Below are 12,335 nucleotides of genomic sequence, written 5' to 3'. Positions count from 1 at the left end.
ATTTGTGTTATAATAAACAAATGAATTTATGGTAATTATCTAAAGCAATAATAGAAACCTAATATAAACAGTCTGTACTCAATAAGAGTACAATCCTCCATACCACTTATATTTTTTTCAGGATGTCAAATAATTTCTGTCCCTGTAGACTTTGGATGCCTAATTTAGTTCAGAATGTCAAATGAAGAGGAAGTTTTAGCAAACATTTAGCAAATATTGTCAACTTAGATAAAGTGGACAATATTTAATGCCTGATTGTGTGTGGTGGGGTTATTTCACCTTTTTCCCACTTTATCTTCATTTATTATACTAATCATAGTGCATGTATATTGCAGGATGATCAATAACCAAGGAAGGTAAATGAGTAGGTAATCAAATAATTGCAATTGAGTATTACCTGTGCTATAGTAGGAAAAAATCATAGAATTCAAGATTGTCACATAGAAAAAAGCTACCTTCCCATTGGTTGACTGTCATTCATTCAGACATTTTGAACATCCCACAGAACTCACAAACTGTACATTGACAGCAGCCTACACAGGTGGCTGACTACTCACTGATTTGTTCACCTCTTCAAAGGAATTGGAATAGAAATTCATTTTTTATCATAGAAATATCCTCAACCAAAGAAAAACTTCCTCTAGAAAATTGGACTCTTCAAAAGATCTTCAACAGGACTCATTTGAACCAAATTTCTCAGAGAAATCATTATAAACTATAGTTTAACAGTAATCTTTGCCTACTGACCAATTGTCAGATGTATAACAGTTTATTTATTTATTTTTAAGCTCAGAGTGACTTTTAATATTTCAATCAATGCTAATAAGACAGTAGTGCAACAGACAAGTGCAAACAAGTTTTAGATCAAAATTAATGAGAAAACAAACAGAAGACTTTCTTTGTAATATCCATTAGCCAGTTTTATTAATTAAATGGCCAATTATACAGATCAAATATATTTTGTGAAAAACTTGGAATAGTCAGAAATCATTCTGGCATTTCAACAGCTATGTACAGTATTTTTTCTTAATTATCAATAAAGTTTATTGGTAGTAATGTAAATCAATTACAATTATAAACCAACCTAAACAAATTTTCCAAATGAATAAACTTTAAGTTCTATTAATTGCCTATAACATATCTGGCAGACATGTTTTTAAAAATCAACAATATTAGTTTTCTTTGTAAATTAATTGTAAAAATGTAACTGTTGAGTCAATCCCCATTAGTACCTGAAAGTACAAATACAAATCAAATAAGGTCCAAAAGACCTCATAAAACATATGACTGAATAGTCTAAATACAAAGACAATTTTTAATTGCTTGATTTACTTCATAGCATTTTTTATACAAAAAAAAAAAACCTTAGAACAGTACACATTTTTTGGATTGCACAAAAAAGTTCACCTCCAGATGTCTTTTCTGTCAGATATTTAATTTTTCTTCATTGTCAAAATATTAATTTTCATTCCTGGTTTGATTTTTCTTCTTTGATAATTCTTTTTGTTACTCTGCTGAAATATTTCTCATGGAAGGAATTATGATCTTGGTGGCAGAAAATGATCACTTAGCAGATGTGAATACTGGTCCCAGTTCTCGAATTTCTTCATCTTTTCCATTGTGATCAAGCACCTTGATGTGTGACTGGAAAGCCTCTGCTCACAGTTGCTGATGAGTTTCAGGCAAGGGTGCCAGGGTACCATCTCTTCAGTGTACTCTGGTGTATACACTGGTAACCAATAGACTAGTCTTCCACCTAATAAACGAGGGTCTCAGCTGCGAAATTCAACATGTCAAAAAACATATCACTCAGGTGATGACTCAAGGAAACAGGAACATGACTTTCTGGACATTTCTCTATTTCCCTGGGTATTTCTTTCTGTGAACCTGTTCTTCTTGTAGATTCTCTGATGCCATATGGAGGATCAGTGATAATGGCATCAAAAATGTGCCCTTCCTCCAGGAAGGTTTTGATGCATCTGAAACCAGAACATCAAGGTAATACTTCTCTAGACCATACTGACGAAGATTTGCTCTGATATTTTCATCTGGTTCTCTCTACTTCTGGTTTTTCCTACTAGCCTTTCCCAAGCCATGAACTGTATTGTAGTCTATGTCTGTCTCATATAAATATGCACCAAAATGAGCAGATGCTATCAGGAGGCCACCTGTTCCAACAAATGGATCAAAGACAACATCATTTTCTCTCACTTTTCCATGGTTTACCATGATGAATGATAAACAAGCATTCGTGCTTGTATTTCCAATAAAGTGTCTCTTTTTGACACTATATGACTCAATTAGCTCTCTCTGTCCATCTGCAATCCATCTACCAAAATAAATATTATATGGATTCTCAGGGATGCAATTTGGGTCCAAACCATAATCCTCCAAAATAGAGAATATATGTTGTGGTTTATTTAAATTCACTTTTCCTTCAAAAGGCAGAAATTCAAGTGCATCTATTCGTTTGACTTTTTCTTCTTGTGTCAATGTTTAATTAAATGTGTGAATCTTTATTTTATAAGTAGAGTCTGAATGCAGAAATGGAATCATCTTCTCCACAGGGTAATTTTTAAGAGAACTATACAGCTCAGGTGATCTTCCGTGACCCCATAGTTCAAATATGAACTTGGCACACACTGTCCATTTCATTAAGTTTCTTGCAATATCTTCAGAGGGAAGACTAAGAATCCAAAATGGAGACTTTCCATAAGTTTCCTGACTGCTAATGAACTGACCTCCAAAAAGTGAAAGCAAAGATTTTATTTCTGGAAGGCAGAATTCCAGTCATTCCTGAGCCATGAGCAGTAGATAACTGTTCAGGGTGCACCGTCGCGCCATTGCGGCAGCCTTCTGTGTGCCTCTAAGTACAGTATTATCAAAATCAGTTATATACACAAATATTGAAGAGAAACCAGGCAAAACATTTAAAAATAAACTACACAATCAAGTACAAAACTTGGGATAAGGAAGGAGACATTTTAAAAAAGTGTCAGGGAAGAACATTATCAGAAAAAAAATTACAAAACCAGTAATAATTATACTACATTAATACAGCATTCCAAATGGGAGGAGGTGCATTTTTTCAATGAACTAGCTTCAAAGTTCAAAGAGAAAGAAAGGCAAATAGCTGCTTTTCATGAAGAGCAGCTATGCATTTCACATAATTGTTTCAAAAGGAAGTCTAGTAATGCTACAATTTTACAGCAGAGACAACTAAAATAACAGCAAATTTACAAGGCAATACTTCCACAGAATTATCATTCTATGGTTCATGTAATGCCTACAAAGAGCTCCCAGTACAAGTATAATTCACAATGAAAGAAAGAAAGAAAGAGAAAGAAAGAAAGAAAGAAAGAAAGAAAGAAAGAAAGAAAGAAAGAAAGAAAGAAAGAAAGAAAGAAAGAAAGAAAGGTAGATTAAGATTGACACAGGTACAATGGAGAAGCTGAGTAGTACTAAGTCTCTTAGTATTTCCCTTTCTGAAGGGAAGTATGTTTGTAATAAAGCCCTTGAGTTCTTTCTACAGTTACTACAGGGAAAGACACCTTTTTATTACAATGCAACAGAAAACTGTAAGCAGCACACCACCACAGTGGTTAACCCTGCAAAGGTTGGTGTAACATTCAACAGTGACTGAGTGATATCCTACAGAAGATAAACTGATAAAACTACACAAAAGCCTGATAGAGCAATGGTCAAAATACTGCTTTCAACTGTAATTCACAAATAAAAGTCCTAAAAAGTATTTCAGTAAAATTACTGACACCAAATAGAGAAAGTAATTGCAAAATAGATTCTAGCAGTGATTTCAACCTAGCTTTCTCTTGTCACATTTTTTTTTTTTTTGGAAGGAGATGAAAAATGAGCAGTTCAATATATAGTAAGGCTGACACAGCCATTCATTTTCTTTCCAATAAGTTGAGAGGTTCTATTACTCTGGGTGATGGACCTAGTGGCAAACCAGTCAGTGAAGAGTGATCTTTCCTCAGCTGCAGCTTTTGCCATCTGGGCTTTCTTGAGTTCTTTCTGCAAAAGTTAATTTTTGAACTTTTCAGCATTCAATTCTATTCATAATTGTTCAGCACTCTTTCTAGATGCAGACAACAATACTGAATGTTTTACTAGTGCCATTGCTGAAGGTCTTCTCTCTGGATCTGGGTGAATCATAACTTTTAGTAACTCTGTAAATTCCTGGGAAAGCACTTAGGGAATCTCAGGTAATATACCCTGTCTGATTTTATACTATTGTTGTCCATTTTTGAGAAGAGGTTCTGCACCAGCAACACACACCACTGTGAGGGCAAGGGCAAAAATATCCACTTTCAGATGGGTGTAGTTCTCCTGTAAAGCTTCATTTGCAAGAAAACGACTATCCCCTTCTTCAACTTGTGGACTAGAGATTCTTGTTATATGCCAAAGATCACCTATTTTAAACAGAACTTTGTTGGATGCCCAGTCATCTTCATCTCCTTCTTCAGAAGCAGCATTTGGGGTTGCAGTTTAAGATATAAAAATATTAGTAGGTTTTATATCTATGTAAACAAAAACATTGAATGAATATATCTTAAGCCCAGCCAACTTGCAAAAGGAGATCCTTCAACTCCACTTCTGCAAAGTAACCCATGATTCTGTAGTTTTCACTTACAGCATCAGTTAAACTTCCACCATTACAATATTCATTTTGTATAAGCATATGACCATCTTCTGCCCAGGCAGAGAAATATCAAACCACATGAGAATGCTGTCCAAGCACTGCTTGAGCCTATACTTCTCTCAAAGAGTTCTGCGCATCAACAGAGCCAAAGACTTTTTTGATTGCTTAATGGCATAAATGCATCCATCTAGCCTCTTCACCCACTTAAACACAAAATCAAACTCTCTAGAGCCTATTTTTCCAACTCATGAAATTCTGTCGTATAAGGTGACTTCCTATTGCTTTCAGTAATTGTAATTCTTTTAGCAGGTCTTGTTTCATCTTCAAGCTCATAATCACTGGCTTCCATATTTTTACAGGAATCATTCCAATATGCTCTCTTTCTTCTACTACACTGTCCTGGGAATGAAGCAAAACTCAATCCGGAGTAAGAGACTAATATTCACTTGAGGAGTCTGTTGTGTCAAATTCTTTATTTCCTGGTTTTTTTGGTCCATGAATAGAGAACCACCCTGGAGTTTCACAGAGCTGGAATCAATTCCCTGAGCTTTGGAAAGCAAACTCTTGGGCGTGTCCTGCGTGTGGAAAAGCCTCAGGCTCCGGTGGTCGGGCAGCGGACCTCGCCGCCCCGTGTGCCCTACCACCCCCCAGCCCGGTGGAGACGCTCCCATGGGCCGCCACAGCGCACAGGCAAGAAAGAGCTGCCTAAGAAGTAGGCGGCCACCAGCAACTTGATGGGCAACGAGGAGCCGAAGCCCTCCTCCTCCCACTAGTAGCCCTTAGCCCCGCTGCCCGCCAGGTCCACTCCCTGGCAGGTGCCTTGCAGCAGCAGGTGTCCTCCAGCTCCCCGGGGCTGCCCGGGCCAGGCCGGTGGAGCAGAGGCGCTCTGCCCTGGCTGCGTGGGGCACCGCACGCAGGCTCCTGAAAGAATGAGTCCTCCCAGGTGCCGTGGCCACTGCCCTCCTCTTCTTTCTCTTCCTCCTTCTCACAGTCGCTGCATGGCGAGAAGATGAGCTTCTGCTGCAAAGTGTAGGTGGCCCCGGCATGGTGGGGCAACAGCGGCTGCTGCCGGTTGAGGAAGCTCACGATGGACCTGGGTCCGGGGCAGAAGACCGGAGAGCCGCTCTATTTTTTATTAGTTACATTGAAAATATAAAGTGCTACAACATTCTTAAAATGTTAAATAAGATTTTCCTAGAATAATGTCATAATTATTTATCTTTTTAAGATACTCTTTTTTTTTTTTCTCCTCTTGATGCTGGGGAATAAACGGAGGGGTGATTTACCCTGAGTTATGTCTCCAATCCTTTTTATTTTTTATTTTGAGACAAGGTCCTTCAAAGATGCTGAGGCTGGTCTTGAAGTTAAGATGGTTCTACTACAGCCTCCAAGGTTGCTGGGATTACAAGCATGGACCAAACTGGCTCAAAATAATTTTGAGTGAGAAAAATGTGAACGATATTTTCAATAGCATACTGGGGAATATATAGTTTGTATAAGTGATTGTGTATGCCTGAGAGTGGATGATATTTAATGCATGACAGCACAGTGCCACCTAGCAGTCCTGGAGGGAAATGCAAGCTGTCAGGCTTCAGCTGGGTACCTCATCCGGCCTGTACCCCAAGCGATCCACACACACCATAGCTCCTCTTCAACTGTGCAAGAGCTTAGAATACATTTCTTGAAAAATCAGGCCCCTGGCCCTGCTCCCTTCGTCTTTCCTATTGCCGTCACTGCAGAGCCTGCACTTGTTTTGAATCTCAGTCTGAAGGGGAGGGGACTGAAAGCATATCTGGTTGCCATGGGAAACATGACACCACTATGCTGTCATGCCTCCCCTCTGTGACCTCAGGCACTAGCTTTGGTGCAGGCACGAGGTCATGGAAGCCTCTCCTCAACATCCAGGTGGCCCAAGGGCTGGAAAAGTCTCTGGGGAGAGAGAGAAAATGTGTGCTCCTACTGGAGCCTGGAACCTCTGAGCCTTTCCACATCCAACATCCCCGAACCCTGCCCCTACCACTAAGAGTAGAGTCGCTCTCCCATCTTTCCCTCTCATGGCACAGGAGCACCGGAAACCAAGTGAGGCTATTTTCAGAGTGGAATGGATTGTAGTTGAATGATTGAGAGATCTCAGATATGACTTTCAGCCACTTATTTCACTCCATTGAATCTTGAGAGAAAGAGCTGCAAATGTAACTAGTAGCAGGTGGAAATTGGATGAGGAATGTAGTTTATTTCCTGCCAGCAAATATTGGTCCTGGGACCCCCAGACCCCATGAGCCATCACCACTTCCCTTTGCCTCTTTAGATTTACTGAGAGGGTCTGGCTGTTTTCCTGAGGCATTCCCTCATTTAGGGGAAAAGGCTTTGCCCAGGAGCAACACCTTCCTCTACCTCCCCCATAAATGAGATGGTAGGCAAGATCCAAAACCTCCACTAGGTTGTGCCTTTTGCCCAGGTAACTCCTGGTTAGAAATTGTCCAAGGAAAATGTCAGGAGGAAAAAGAGGAGTGGGGAAGGAACCAGCATATTGTAACTGGAATGGCTAGGGATCCAGATGTGAATGATCCAAGAAATCTCCCTTTATACTAAAAACCTGAGCATATTCTGATACCCACATAGGCTGTCTCTCCTCCTGCCCACCATCCTCCATGCTCACTGCCATCATTTTCTGCTTAGTGATCAGCTACAAGCCTTTTCCTCTTTCAATAGACAGGGATAAATATTTTCCCTCATGACACACCCCTAGATTGTGGGTTGACATAACTAACCAAAAATTACTTTTCAGATACACTGTGTATATTTTTGTAACTCATACTCACAGCACTAAATGGAAGCTTTACTCAGAGATTGTTTAAATGGTGCTTTTAAGATTTTACAGGTTTTTTTTCCTTGCCAATAAAATGTTCTCTCTCAGACATTCAGTTTAAGAATTGGTCACTTTACATAAATGACGTATCCTTCCTAAGAACCAGGCTGGTTCAGTCGGTCTATGTGGACAGACATCTAAGATTACACAGGTGCCCTCTAATTGCTTCATTTTCCTCTTGTTTCTTTTTATTATTTGTAGGTATCCGGAGTTTAGCTAGATTTCAAGTTTAAATTAAATAACATTAAGCAGAATTTTATTTCAGCTTGATTTCTTTTCCAAGGTCATCTGGTGGATAATGCAGAAAATTCTCCTTACAGCAGGCAATCTTTCTGTCTGTCCACCATCCAGGCTGCAGTTCTAACAGAAGCAGAGCATGGTCAAGATGATGCAAAACACTTTTATTCTGCTAGTGAATCAATCAGCGGGGCTGCAGGATCACTCACAGCCCAGGACACCCCACGTGGTCAGCCCAAGGACCAAGAAGATGGGCTTCATGCTGGACTCGAAGGATCTGGTGGATCAAGCCACAGATGCTAACCTAGAATTCTGACACTGTTTATGCTGCAAACAGCCTTCTTCACATCTGGCACACACCCAAGTCTGCCAGGGCTGAAGAAAGAAAAGAAAGTCCTAATGGTTTGATGTACCTCCATCTTTGGAAAATAAACAAAGTGAGATCATTTCTTCTTTGAATGCCAATGTGTCCCAGGTTAAAAGGAAAAATTGTTTCTGAAACAAATTGCCCCCAAATTACATGTGTTCTTTACTGACATAGGGAGAGGGAGAGGGTTTGTGTGCTGCAAAGTGAATGTCTTCCAGCAGATTTAGTAATAAGGTGCCCATGCGCATACATGTGCACGCGTGCGTGCATGCGCGCACACACACACACACACACACACACACACACAAACATGTTTTAGGATGAAGACAACATGAGTCTGACTAGTTGATGTGGCAGGGGCATGGATACCTTCACTGGGGAGCAGGAAGAGGCTCAGGCCCAAGGATTCTGCAGAAGGGCTCCCTTTTTGAGCATAAGGACCAGGGTTTTGGGGCTTGTCTCTCCCCTTCTTTTGCCTTCTCTGCTGAACTCCTCCAGGTGAGAACTGCAGAGATGACCTGGAGGATCTTTGAGAACATGCCAATGAGCAGATGTTATTGGTCTGCAAGATGTCAGGGCAGGCAGAGCAGATGATGTTTGCTGAAACTCACAAGGAACTCTAAGAGTTTTTGGCATTAGTTTGAAATTCTCAATCTAAGGGACCTTTAGTGCAGTTAAAACAAAGGGTCACACTGACCTGGATATCCCCTTCTCAGCCCATGGAAAATCTTGTGAACTGTAAAAGTGCTATGTGGTAAGTAGAGCAAGGCCAAGGGTACTCAAGCAACATGCCACCACAACCAAAGCCAGGATGATGTTCCCTATGGCCATGAAGACCATAGAGAACTCACTCCAGGGTTGTGGCAGCAAAACGTACCTGCGGTTACTCAAGATTGAGCAGTCACTTAGCCAGTCTTGATTAAACCTGATTTGCTTAGAGAACACCAAAATTTATGAAACTGAACTTTCACTTATGAGCAGTGACTAAATGTATATGGCTGGATAATTTTTAGTACTTTAAAAATATATTCAATGGACCTAGACACAAAGGTTGATTGAAAATCTTAAAGTAAGGAAATTTCAAACCACTAAAGTGCTTGCCTTCAATACTTATAGACTGCTGTTTGGACAGTACCTGACCAGTTCAAGGAAATTGTCAATCTGGTAAACACACAGCTGCTAGGTCCTCTGGATGGAAGGCACTGCGACACAGGGAGGAAGGCTGGTGACTTCAGAGCTGAGTTCCACAGAGCAACAGTCAACAGTCTTCCCACATGTGATGGTAGGGGCTAAAAGCAAATCCCTCCTCCCTAATATCAACATCAAGGCCCTGTCAGCTCCTTGGAAAACACAGGAACAGCTCTGTTAAGAATGTTCTCAAGTGTGTGTAGACATTGCAAGCTAAGTACAAACTCACTCACAATGCACACAACCAGAGAAAACAACACATCAGGAGGCACTTAGAGACCACCCAGGGCCCCTGATTCTGCACAGTCCACAGACTTGAAATGAATTCACATGGCCAAAAACAAGGAGGGTATTCTGAATGACTTTCTGCAAATGCATCTGGAATAAATATAATCTAAAATTCAATTACAGACAGTGGAAAATGCATGATTATAACTAAGGATAATTTCAAGGAATGGTCAGCCGCAGAGATTTCTGTTATTTTATTTTTCCTCTTTAAATGCAAATATTTAGTCTTTTTCACTTCTGTTTTTAAACTAGAGGGCATTTGTTTTTGTTTGGATTAGCCCAGCCTCATCTGATAATAAATATGAAGCATTTCATCAGGCTAGGAAGAACTGACACAGCCTTGGTGGGAGGAAGGCCCCAGTCTGCATTGACCCAGAGGCCCATGAGCAGAGGCCTGGGCACTGAGCCCAGGCAATCATCCTTCGCCAGCTTGGGTGTGGGGACCCCTCACGGTGGTAGTGGACTCCTAGGAGCTGCATGTTTTGTCGTCTTTTGTAAACAACTGAAGTTAGTTGACTAAGTTAGTTGGTTGATGGGAAAAAAATCTAAAAACATCTTTGTGATGGTTGGAGGTGAGAGGGAAATGAAGCAGATGTCTCTGCAATTGGGAAGAGCATTCCAGCAGGAAGGGAGGCCCCTGGTCTACCCCAGGAGTGGTCTCTGGAGCCATCCAGTGGGCTCTCTAAGGGCAGAGCCAGCACAGGACAGATCCTGTGCTGACTGTGGCTGGCGGGAATGCGGGGGGGTACTGCATGAGATCTGGGGTGAGCGACCAGAGAGGCATCTCCACTGCAGCCAGCCAGCTCCTCCACTGCAGCCAGCCAGCTCCTCCAGCACTCCCCCAACATCCACACTTTGGTGGTTCTTAGAGGAAATTAAATGAATACAGAAAAGCAACCTAGGACAAGTGCGTGCCAGGATGGCAGCAGTTTCTACCCCATCGTCTTGGCGCCCTCTGCCCAGCAGCCACAGCTCATGGTGAGGCCAAGTCAGGCATTCTGATTTCAAGGTGGGGCAAGGCCTCCAAAACAAGGGCTGCCTGAAGCCTCTTCACAGGCATTCCCTCCAGCCCTGCTGCCAGTGCAGAGAACCTGCAGAGGGCCAGGAACACCCAGCAAGGAGGGGCAGAGGCCAGGGAATCCAAGAGGCAGGACCCTGCAGGGCTTCCTCCTGTGAAGAACCCTGGCACATGTGGGCCAGGTGGGGTGGGGAGGCCACACAGGAGCCCACTGCCTGGAGCATCCCAGCACCCAGAGCATTCCACAGCCCCAGCACCTGGCTGGCTACAGGAACAGTGACAGCCACTTTCCTTGCTTTCACCTGGCAACCAAGCCTTGTTTCCTGCCCATCTGCACCAAAATGAGAAAGACTCAATGTGAAAGTGGTTTACAAACTGCACACTGCTCTCCAGGAAACCCAGAGGCACAGGGCAGTGTGCCCCAAGCACTTACAGTCCTCTTGGTCATCACGGGCTCAGCGCCTGGGTGTGCAGCACCCTAAAATTTTGATTTTTTAAATAGCTACTTTACCCAAGAAGTGAACTTTTCAGTAAAATACCCCACAGATTCCAGAGGATGTCCCAAACTAATTATGGCCAGAAGAGCCAAAATCAAGAGAACAAAGAAGTTGCCAAACACCAACTTGTCAATCACCAGGTCATAGTAAGTTGGATGACGTATGAGCTCAAGAACCATCCCAGGAATTGATGATCTACATACAAAACAAAAGCCACATACCCCAAATTGTCCAGGGTGCTGGCATATCCTGCATTCTGTCTGAGTTGACATCTGTGTGACATGCCCTTGCTGCAGGTCAGGTCCTCTCCAGAGACAATGACTGCATGGGAAGTGTGTGTTGAGGGGAGTCACAGTCATTCAAAGACACATATGTAAATGGAAAACAGAACTGCCTGCTACTCTTCACCATGCAGAAGATTAAGGCTCACCTGAAATAATAACTTTAGACTGAATGTTTAGAGAAGGTTTTGTGGAGGAAGTGACAATTATGCTCAGACCAAAATGACCAAAATCATCAGTGGAAAGAGCCTCCTGGACAGAGGCAGCTGGTGCAAAGGCCCTGAGGTGGCACTAACTTGGGTACTGAGGAAAAGCAAGGCCATATATGTGGAGTAGAATCTGGGAGAGGTGAGGGGCTTCCTTTGGATTGCCTGGGGCTCAACACTACACCAGGATTCTGCTGTCTTTATGGAACAGGGGAGGACCTTGAGCTAATCCATGTTATGTTAGCAAAAACTGTCTATTGGGTAGAAAATGCGTGTAAGTAAAAGACTATTTTAGAGGCAACACCTCATCTTAGTGAAAGCAAGACCATGAGACCAAGGCTGCTGCATTTCTCCATGGCAGAGGGGGGCCACCAACCTCTGCAGCAGAGAGACAGAATGACATAAAGGTCCAGGGGGCAGTGCCACTGCACCCCAGAAGGTGTGGGCGGTCGGAGGCAGGGACCAGACACTGCATCAACCACAGGCTTGCATTGTTCAGGAGACACAGCAGAGTGACAGAGGGGAGCCAGCAGAGAGATGGAGTCACCAGCAGACCACCATCAAGTAATGTGTGAGTGGCTGCCCATCTAAGGTGCCCTTTGAAACTAACCTGTGTCAACAAAGGTGTCAGGAGTGGACAGAGAAGAGCAAGGTACTCTCTGCTCAGGAGAGACACAGGGAGAAGGGCCAAGTGGAGCAACAAGGTGTGTGGGGAAACAGCAGG

The 12,335-nt window shown here is 42.4% G+C and overlaps 2 pseudogenes across 2 annotated transcripts; both read right to left on the bottom strand.

Moving 5' to 3' along the window:
• Positions 1 to 1,037: 1,037 nt before the first annotated feature.
• LOC306646361 (tRNA (guanine(10)-N(2))-methyltransferase homolog) lies at positions 1,038 to 2,843 on the bottom strand (annotated as a pseudogene). The gene has a single exon. The product of its transcript is annotated as a tRNA (guanine(10)-N(2))-methyltransferase homolog (transcript).
• A 1,033-nt stretch (positions 2,844 to 3,876) lies between these two features.
• On the bottom strand, positions 3,877 to 6,268 carry LOC306646451 (wee1-like protein kinase; annotated as a pseudogene). The gene is made up of 3 exons: positions 6,264 to 6,268; positions 4,672 to 5,753; positions 3,877 to 4,538 (listed from the first exon to the last, which is right to left on the bottom strand). The product of its transcript is annotated as a wee1-like protein kinase (transcript).
• Between the last annotated feature and the right edge of the window lie 6,067 nt (positions 6,269 to 12,335).

This window comes from Sciurus vulgaris (assembly GCF_902686455.1).
Source record: "Sciurus vulgaris genome assembly, chromosome: 16".
NCBI lineage: Eukaryota > Metazoa > Chordata > Mammalia > Rodentia > Sciuridae > Sciurus > Sciurus vulgaris.
Note: the sequence above shows the minus strand (reverse complement) of the source record. Positions and strands in the feature narration are given on the sequence as shown.